A 10,480-nucleotide genomic window follows, 5' to 3' on the forward strand; every position below is an offset into this window, starting at 1 on the left:
GTTGTCTGATGCGGACTTTGTTCACGCCCCTTCCCCAGTCTGAGCCTCAGTTCACTGACTGTAAAATGGGTTTACTGATCTTTATCTCGTAGGGCTGTGATGAAGACTCGGCAAATTTGCTAAGGGCTTTGTAAACTGTAAAGTGCTGCAAAAGTGGTGCGCTGTTTTCATTATCTGCCATAGGCAGCCAGATCACTCCCAGTTCCTGAATTCACCCCTGGGGAGACCCAAGGTCCCTTCTGAAGCCATGAGCTGGCAGGAGCAGAGGGGATGGTGTACAGCCCAGCAGAAGGGCTACAGGTGGGGTCCCTGTCTTCCCTCCCCCAGGAGAAGCAGCCCTGGCTGAGGCTAAGAACCTCCTCAATTGCCTTGAGTTGGGAAAATTCACTTGGGAGAGAAAGCATGCTCCTTCTTGGGACTGTTTAGAGAATGCAGTGATCTTAGGGTCTGCATCAGACAGACTTGGGTTTGAATCTGGGCTTTGCAACTTACTAGCTCTGCGAAGGAGAGTGTTCACAGGGGTAACAGTGGCCCAGAGGACAATCAGAACCTGAGCAAGGGGACAAGGGTACCCCAGGGAAGGGTGACCTGGTATGGGTATCAGAACCCAAAGGGGTGAGAAGGTCATCCACGAGGGGGGAGTCGGCCACAGGGGGTGTCAGAGCCCCAGCAGGGTATGGAGGGTGGCATCCCTGTGTGGGGGGATGGCAGTGGTGGGAGACTGTTTACCTGTGAGGGGATTCATCAACTTGGTAAATATAGTAAGGATCAAGGAAACACAGATTTTCACATCCAAGAAGGGAGTTACAGATACGGAAAGGGAGAGAACGGAAATGAATCCTGTGGCATTGGATTGGAAATTGAGGTATCAGTGTGTACTCATGGTTTTCAATTTGAGAGAGGTATAGAAATATAGATGTAAATGTGTAAATACCATACAGTGTGTGTGTGTGTGTGTGTGTGTAAATAAATATGCTTCCTGTTCCTGCTCCCCGCTCTGTCTACAGAGAGGGCCTGGGAGTAGCAGCTCTCCCCAGTAAGAACGAGCCCATTTAGCACCCAGATGTTGGCTTCTGTATACCACTCTCCACCAAAGGAACTCGGGTTCCTTAGAGACATGGCTGATTCTAGGGCTGAGGCGGGGAAAGTACAAGATGAAGCTGGAATGGCTTGTTGTGCCAGAAATTAAGGAAATACTCAAAGAATGGTGGACACGTGCCAAAATGCCCCAGGAACCACTTGAAGGGGCAACCACTGGCCAATTCTGGGGCAATTTGAGAATTAATGGTAAAGAATGATAGTCATGGATTATAAACTGCTGAATACAACAGGAAACCATGAGTCCATCCTGCTATAAATAAATAAGTGAATAAATGGTCAGTTTGGTGAGGAATGGGATAGTTACCTAGTCTCTGAGTATCTCCTTCTTAATTACAAAGGGAGAAAGAGTCACTTGACAGTGGAGAAACCTGGCAGACACCACCTTAATCAAGTGACCCCAGTTGACATGATGGAACAAATTCAAAGCCAAGTAGGTGCCACCTGGGAGAATCCTGCCACAAACGAACCCAGCCATGAGGAAACAGCAGCCAAACCCAAATGCTACAAAATAACTGACCCGACATCTTGAAAAGCGTCAAGGCTGTGAAAGGAAGGGTGAGTAACACTGGTCCAGAACGAGGAGACCTGACAACTTAGGTCTGTGAACTGGGTGCTTTGGCTATAAAAGGCATTGCCGGGACAGTTGGGCAACCAGCACGGGGACTGGGGAGCAGAAGGTAGCAGTGTTTCGTTGCTAACTTCCTGATTGGACGGTTTTGCTGCGGTTGTGTCGGGAAGTGTGCTTGTAGAAGGTAAACACCAAAGAATCTGGGGTAATGGGGCATCAGGTCAGCAGCTTACTTTCCAAAGGAGCCAGAAAAAAAGTTCTTACTATTATATGGGCAAATTTTCTACCAGTTTGAAATTGTTTCAGAGCTTAAAAACTATTAGTATAAAAGCAGATGAGCAAAATAAACAGAAACGGGCTTCCCTGGTGGCGCAGTGGTTGAGAGTCCGCCTGCCGATGCAGGTGACACGGGTTCGTGCCCCGGTGCGGGAAGATCCCACATGCCGCGGAGCGGCTGGGCCCGTGAGCCATGGCCGCTGAGCCTGCGCGTCCGGAGCCTGTGCTGTGTAAATAAATATGCTTCCTGTTCCTGCTCCCCGCTCTGTCTACAGAGAGGGCCTGGGAGTAGCAGCTCTCCCCAGTAAGAACGAGCCCATTTAGCACCCAGATGTTGGCTTCTGTATACCACTCTCCACCAAAGGAACTCGGGTTCCTTAGAGACATGGCTGATTCTAGGGCTGAGGCGGGGAAAGTACAAGATGAAGCTGGAATGGCTTGTTGTGCCAGAAATTAAGGAAATACTCAAAGAATGGTGGACACGTGCCAAAATGCCCCAGGAACCACTTGAAGGGGCAACCACTGGCCAATTCTGGGGCAATTTGAGAATTAATGGTAAAGAATGATAGTCATGGATTATAAACTGCTGAATACAACAGGAAACCATGAGTCCATCCTGCTATAAATAAATAAGTGAATAAATGGTCAGTTTGGTGAGGAATGGGATAGTTACCTAGTCTCTGAGTATCTCCTTCTTAATTACAAAGGGAGAAAGAGTCACTTGACAGTGGAGAAACCTGGCAGACACCACCTTAATCAAGTGACCCCAGTTGACATGATGGAACAAATTCAAAGCTAAGTAGGTGCCACCTGGGAGAATCCTGCCACAAACGAACCCAGCCATGAGGAAACAGCAGCCAAACCCAAATGCTACAAAATAACTGACCCGACATCTTGAAAAGCGTCAAGGCTGTGAAAGGAAGGGTGAGTAACACTGGTCCAGAACGAGGAGACCTGACAACTTAGGTCTGTGAACTGGGTGCTTTGGCTATAAAAGGCATTGCCGGGACAGTTGGGCAACCAGCACGGGGACTGGGGAGCAGAAGGTAGCAGTGTTTCGTTGCTAACTTCCTGATTGGACGGTTTTGCTGCGGTTGTGTCGGGAAGTGTGCTTGTAGAAGGTAAACACCAAAGAATCTGGGGTAATGGGGCATCAGGTCAGCAGCTTACTTTCCAAAGGAGCCAGAAAAAAAGTTCTTACTATTATATGGGCAAATTTTCTACCAGTTTGAAATTGTTTCAGAGCTTAAAAACTATTAGTATAAAAGCAGATGAGCAAAATAAACAGAAACGGGCTTCCCTGGTGGCGCAGTGGTTGAGAGTCCGCCTGCCGATGCAGGTGACACGGGTTCGTGCCCCGGTGCGGGAAGATCCCACATGCCGCGGAGCGGCTGGGCCCGTGAGCCATGGCCGCTGAGCCTGCGCGTCCGGAGCCTGTGCTCCGCAACGGGAGAGGCCACGGCAGTGAGAGGCCCGCGTACCGAAAAAAACAAAAAACAAAAACAGAAACAAGAAAAGAATTCCTAACATGAGACCACCTGAATGCAGCACGTAGGCAAATCCTGACATAATATGTGCTCATCCAATGTCCGTAATTATGCTGATGACTGTTGAGTGTCCTGCATCTCCTGGCCTTGTCTTTTCTTTCTGTCCATCCCTGTCATTTCCCTCCCTGCTCTAACGCTGCTTCCTCCAGGAAGTCCTCCATGAAAATGTCATTCACAATTGCTGGTAGCATAGGGAATACGGGAGGGGGTTGGACTGGGTGAAACCCCATCCTCAAGCTCTCCTCCTGCCCTAAACTTCCAGCATCCTCTGATCTGGGTGTCTGCTCCTCTCCTCAGAGCAGGTGTCTTCCCGGAAACCACGGGCCCAAGGTCAAGGCCATTCTGTCACTCCGGTCCCAGAATTACAGCGAATCTGATTCACTGAGTCCACTCCCCTGCCTCTTGGCAGGGCCGTTCTTAAACTGGCTTGGCGAAAGCGGGCCCTATCTCCTTTCTACGTTTCCAAGGAACACGATTTCAAAAGCACACACATCACGCAACCCTCTCAGGCTGGGCTGCCTTGCTCGCTCGGTTCCACGGTCGTTCATCAGCTGCGCATCCCTGGCTGGACTTGCAGAGCGCTTGCTCTCCGCCAGGCACTGAGCTGGACGCTTTATCCATATTCGCTGGTCAAATGCTCGCACAGAGCGATGTGCACAACAGCTGCGGTCACACGTCCCTCTCACAGACGAGGACACGGAGGCGCGGAGAGGCTGAGCCCCTTGCTGGAGGTGCTTTCTCCCTGCACAGTTGGGTGTCAGGCTCTGGGCTGGCAGCTCTACCTATGTCTGCTCGTTTCATCCCCACAGCTCCCTGTGACATCCAAACGACTCTCTTCATTTCTTAGGGAGCCTGAAGCTCACACACTTTGCGGGGCGGGAACTCTGAGAAAAAGAAGACAAAAATATCCTACTTTTGCAAATTGCTGAACACACACGAGCGAGTGAACCCGTTGCTGAGGCCCCTCCCGGAGCGTTGGGGGCATCTTGGAAGCTTAAGCTCCCTTGGCTTCCGGGTAAATCAGCTTGTGCTCAGAGAGGTGGGGTGACTCGTCCTGGGTCCCTCAGCTCACGAGGAAGATTTGACCTGAGTTCCTGGGAAAACTGCCCTCTTCTTGTCCTCACTTTCTCAATCTTGCCACATTCTCAAGGTGAGCTGGGCCGGGTGGCGTGGTGCTCTGTCTGGCTTTGGGGTGGGGCAGTTAGAAATCCCAGGCTTGGACCTTCAGAATCACCTTGGGAGCTTGTCAAGAATACATGTTCCTAGGCCCGCAGCCCCCCAGATACAGCTTTAGTGGGTCTGAGGTAGGGCCTGGGAATCTGTATTTTAATAGGTCCCCCGGTGAGGCTGATGCAGTCACCCCCTTTGGGGACACACTGCCCCAGGACAACTCTTCTGCCCCTGTCACCTCTGTGTCTGGCTCTCTGCCCGTCTGGGCCTGGCACTGTGGTTGAGGTCTGTGTTAATACGCCATGGGCTGAGCAGTCCTCATTTCTCGGTATGCAATTAGCAGCCCCAAGAACAATACCCTGTTTTTTTTTTTTTTTTTTAATGTTGGGGGTAGGAGTTTATTAATTAATTTATTTATTTTTGCTGTGTTGGGTCTCCGTTTCTGTGCGAGGGCTTTCTCTAGTTGCGGCAAGAGGGGGCCACTCTTCATCGCGGTGCGCGGGCCTCTCACTATCGCGGCCTCTCCCGTTGCGGAGCACAGGCTCCAGAAGCGCAGGCTCAGTAGTCGTGGCTCACGGGCCTAGTTGCTCCGCGGCATGTGGGATCCTCCCAGACCAGGGCTCGAACCCGTGTCCCCTGCATTAGCAGGCAGACCCTCAACCACTGCGCCACCAGGGAAGCCCCCAATACCCTGTTTTAATCATTACAGCTCCAAGCCCGTCTGGTAATTTGCTGCTTCTTTTATTGCAATAGCAAGCTCTGGCTTGGGAACAGGGGGCAGAGCTCTGTGCTTTCATCCCACCTTTTCCAAACACCTGCACAGGGGGCCTGTGGGAGAGCAGGAGAGACACCTAACACCTGGACAATCCAGGAAGGCTTCCTGGGAGGAGTGGCTGCGGGCTGTCCACCAGCAGGACCCAGAAAGGGGCTGGAATTTGGCCCAGGGCTGGGGATATAATGATAGACACACGGGGTGGACACCCTCCATGCCCTCGTGCTCTCACAGTCTGTTAGAGACGAAAAAGTAGAGAAACCGCTGCACCCAGAGGGGCAAATTGTTGTGGTCCAAAGGTGCCCCAGCTCAGCTGCGGTGGGGGCAGGGGTCAGAGCAGGCTTCCTGGGAGGAGATGACGTCTCCGCTGAGCCGTGAGGGTGAGTAGAGGTGGACCAGGTGAAGGGGGTGGGGGTGGGATGGGTGGACGAGTTTTCTGGTCAGAAGGAAGAGCATGTGCAAAGACCAGTGGGGCTGGAGGTGTAAACGGGGCCTCGTCAGCCAGGCTGAGGGGTCGGACCCCCATCTGAAGAGTCATGTGTTGCAGATGATTATTTTTTTTCCAAAGGCGGCCGTAACACTCTCTCCCATCTCGCTTGCTCTTCTTTCAACATGACCTTGACATTCCTCCCATCCAGTGCTGGGGTCTATGTCCCCTTCCTTTGACCCTGGGTGGAACTTTCTGGGTATATGGTGGAGCTTTGTGTATGACACTCTGTGACCTCCAAAGTTAGGTCACAAAAATGCTTTTCCATCTTGCTCTCTCGGGATATTTACTCTTTGAACCTGGCTGCCGTGCTCTGAGAAAGCCCTCTCTTGGAGAGACCACGTGTAAGTGGTCCAGGCAACAGCCCTGCTGAGGTCCCGCTGACAGCCAGCATCAGCAACCAGGCATGTAAGCAAAGACTTCTCCAGATGACTCCAGCCCCACCCAGCCTTCGAGTTTTCCCAGCTGAGGCCCCAAACGTCATGGAGTCAAGGCATCCCTGATAGGCCCTGTCTGTTTTTGACCTACAGACTCTGAGCATAATAAAGTGGTGGTTTTATGCCACTAAGTTTTGGGTAGTTTGGCGAAGATGGTGAACTGCCAATGGAGGCAACTTGGTGGAGGGATGCTCTGGAAAGTTCACCGGGTCTGCAGTGTGGAGAGTGGGTGGGGAGGGCTGAGGCTGGAGACAGGGGGGCCTGTTAGTGAAATAAACAAAATTTAAAACTCCAGCACCAAGACCATGTTTGCCCAACCCCCATCAGTGTGGGAACTCCGGCCACACCGTGCCAAATGGCCGGTCAGCCTCCGCCTGCACACTCAGGCCTCACCAGGCTTCCCTGTCTTTTGTCCCTCAGCTCCGAGTGTCACAGTGTTCTTTCTCAGGTCAAATCGACATCTGAGCCCCTGAAGCATCCCTGTGTCGACATTGCTCTGTCCTCAGAATTCCCATGCAATCCTTCTCTCCCATTCTCTCCTTCAAGGATTTGGTGATGGTGACCATCTATTCTTCTGTAGAATTAGCAGCTGTAGTTGTGTCAACTGCTCCTCTCATGGTTTGAGTTGCAGACCTGGGTTTAAGTGGAGGCTCCATCACATCCAGCTGAGTGGCGAGGGCTCAGTTCCCCAAGTCTCAAGGTTGTCTTCAAGGACATGGCTAACAATAGTGTCTGCCTCCTATCGCTGTATAGAGGGTGACGTGAGTTAATAAGGCATTTAGCGCAGGGCAGAGGCTCAGTCAATGTCAGCTCATACAGTGGGACCTAACCCTTACTGCCTCTTGTGGCTGCCGTCAAAAGCAATTGAGCCAAAGGGAAGGAAAAAGCTTTACACCCTGTGAATTGCTGGGGAGGGAGCGGGGCATGGCTGTCACTCTTTTATTATAATTTTGAAACAACTCAGCATTGACCTAACCTGCTCCTGGTGACCAGGCAGGCGTAAGGAGGTGAGGGCCATCCTTCAGAGAACATGGGGAGGGCACTGTCCTCTGTAGTCAAAGGCGGTTCTGTTCATGGCTATCATCCTCTCTCCCCCAGCCTGGCTCCTGGCTGAGTCGCCCACGGTGGGTGAAGGCTCTGACTGTGCCATCCCCATGCCTACCATTTCCTCGTGAGGGTGAGGTCGTCGTGGTCAGCAGCAGGTGCTTTCTGAAGGGCTGAGGGTGCTGAGGGGCTGGGGCTATCGTGGGAATGGGGTTCACAAATCCCTCGTCTTGCCTTTGTATACCAGGACCCTGGGGTTGCCACCTCATAGTGTCCAGGGTTCCCTGGACATTACCTGGACAGTTCAACCAACCTGGATGGCGTGCCGGGAGTGGTGCTGGGATCATGTTGACTCAGGTGGCTTGGGCTGCCAGGGATGGAGGGCACAATGGGGCTCCTGGAGCCCCCACGGGGAAAGGTAGGGACTGGAGGCTGAGCGTCCTGGCCCCTCCTCCACTTCAACCACAGCATGTCCAGTTGGATTCATGTATTGGAGTTCTACATAGGACTTTGAAAAAAAGTTTAAAAATACAAAACAAAACTAAGTCAAGATTTTAAAGCATTTACTCTAGTCCACTGAGCCTAGAGAGGGGAATGGATTGCCCAGGTCACATGACCAGGCAGTAGCAGAAATGGAACCAGAACCTGATGGAGTAGAGATTTGCTCTCTGCCTCCCCAGGCATCCATCTCCCCTTTACCATTTCCCATTCTCGGCAGGGGAGGCAAGACTAGAGCATGTGATTCACACTAAGCCAATCAGTGTGTTCCATTTCTCTGGCCACAGGGATTGGCTCAGGAGTGAACATGTGACCAAAGCAGGACCAATCAGAGTGAATCTCAGGACTTGGGGCTGGGAATGCTGGGACTGAGCTGCTTTCTCCTTCCTACTCAGGGTGATGAGGGGGAGCTCCCTTCTGCCAGGACCGAGCCAGTCACGAGAGGAGCCAGCTCTGCCGCAGGAAGGGGGAAGATGAACAAAAAGTGGGCCCTTGGTGATTTTTAGACCAGTTGTATCCAGCATCACCTGCTGCCAGACTCTTGGGCCTCTTCATTGTTTGGGCCAGTTTGAATCATATCTTCAAGTTCAGCTACACAATACTGCAAGTGAAAGCATCTTCCTGTGCGGGTGTCTGTTCCCGGGCCTGGGATATTGCCATGACCACCAGGTGCGTGCAAGGTCATGGCCCTTTGACCTCTGAGCCCCTCCTCCAGGTTGCTGTCATACCCCACCCTCTGAAGATGCTGGTAGTGGAACCCGGACAGGCATCCACGAGCTCCTGGCTCGGCCCTTGGAACCGGTGGGGCTGCCTTTCTCACTGAGGACCCCCACTCCGCCCCCACCCCCCATCCACAAGGCCCAGGCACTTAAGACCCTGAATCATCCACCTTCAGAGGCCTCTGCACCAGAGCTATGAGGAAGACGCCTTCTCAGCCGAATTCCCCTCTCAGCCTCTGACTGGAAGCTGCACAAGGAAAGCTCAGAAGGGGCTACCTCCTAGCTGGTCATGACCCAGCTGTGCCCCAGGTGTTTGGAGGTCACCCAGGGGCTCTTCTCCACTTGAGGGCAACAGCAACAATCTATTACATGCCTACTGTGTTCCAGGTGTTCTGCCGGGAGCTTTCAGGGCAGTCCTTTGCTAAATCCTCACCACCTCCTGAGGAGGCCAGCAGTGTGGACCTGGGGTTCAGCATAGGGACTCTGGAGCCAGGTGGCCCGGGTTTGAATCCTAGCAATACTACATACTAGCTGTGTGACCTTGGGTAAGTTGCTTAACCTCTCTGTGCCTCAGCTCTCCTATAAAATTGGGATGCTGCGTGTTAGACTCTTGAATGAGAAGTCAATACACATAAAGGGCTTAGAACAAAAATGCCTGGCTCATGTTATGTGCTATATACTGTTAGCTATTATTGTTATTATTCCCATTTTACAGATGGCAAAACTGAGGCTCAGAGAGGAAGAATAACTTGCCCAGAGCACACAGCTGAGTAAGCAGGTCTGTGTCATTCCAGAATCAATGACCCATTTTATTGCCACTTGAAGTAACTCCCTAAATGTGTTACTTGAATGGTTTTCTGCAACTGGGACCAGCCAGGGCCTTGTGCTTCAACAGGGGGCAAATGTATAAAGAAAGTTTACGGAGTCTAGCCTGGCCTTTACTCCAGTCACATAATTTTAGAGGAGACCCTAGCGATTATCTATATCTGAGCTTCCAATATGGTAGCCACTAACGATGGGGCCGTTGAGCCCTGGGTATGTAGTTGGTCTAAATGCTCTGAGTGTAAAATACACCCTGGATTTTGAAGGCTTAGCACAAAGAATGTAAAATCTCCTTAATTTTTTTTTTTTTTCACTGTGCCTTGCGGCATACGGGATGTTAGTTCCCTGACCAGGGATCAAACCCGTGCCTCCTGCGGTGGAAGTGTGGAGCCTTAACCACTGGGCCACCAGGGAAGTCCCTCCTAATACTTTTTTATATTGACTACATGTTGAAGATATTTTGGCTATATTAGGGTAAATAACATATTATTGAAACTAATTTCACCTGTTCATTTTTACTTTTTTATGTGGCTGCTAGAACATTTATGACTCACATTATATTTCTGTTGGACCGTGCTGATCTAGGCTATTATTCCATTTTACAGATGAGGAAAATGAGGCCCAGAGGTGTGATTTGCTTTAGGGTTTTTGTTGGCAGAGCTGAGCCTCCAAAGCTCCACTCCAGGGCTCATCCTAGGAATGCCAGTTGCTTCAGGAGGTGAGAGGTGAGCTGGGCTGCACAAGGAGACTTTTGTCACAAAGATCTTTTCTCCTTGCCACTGTGGCTCTGTTCTTTCACCAGTTGCGCCTTTTCCCACCTGCACCCCCTCCATACTCATAACGTGCCACAGCCCTCTGCCCAGACCCCAATGTCGAAGAATTGCCCAATCCAAGGATTTCTGAGAGCCCCGTGATCCACCCTGTCTGCCTGCAGGAAACATTGGCTGAAATATTCTAGACAGAAAACCCACCTCTGCTTTCAAAGACCTCCTGGCGTGGAGGCTCTGTCATCATACTTCTCACTTTGCTCACTGTGGAC

The 10,480-nt window shown here is 51.4% G+C and overlaps 1 long non-coding RNA gene across 1 annotated transcript; it reads left to right on the forward strand.

The window, feature by feature from the left end:
- Positions 1-2,210: 2,210 nt before the first annotated feature.
- Positions 2,211-9,036, forward strand: LOC114485936 (uncharacterized). The gene is made up of 3 exons (XR_003679169.2): positions 2,211-2,869; positions 7,457-7,560; positions 8,296-9,036. It is a non-coding gene; the product is annotated as an uncharacterized lncRNA (long non-coding RNA).
- Positions 9,037-10,480: the final 1,444 nt, after the last annotated feature.

The sequence above is a fragment of the Physeter macrocephalus genome, chromosome 3 (genome assembly GCF_002837175.3).
Source record: "Physeter macrocephalus isolate SW-GA chromosome 3, ASM283717v5, whole genome shotgun sequence".
Lineage (NCBI taxonomy): Eukaryota > Metazoa > Chordata > Mammalia > Artiodactyla > Physeteridae > Physeter > Physeter macrocephalus.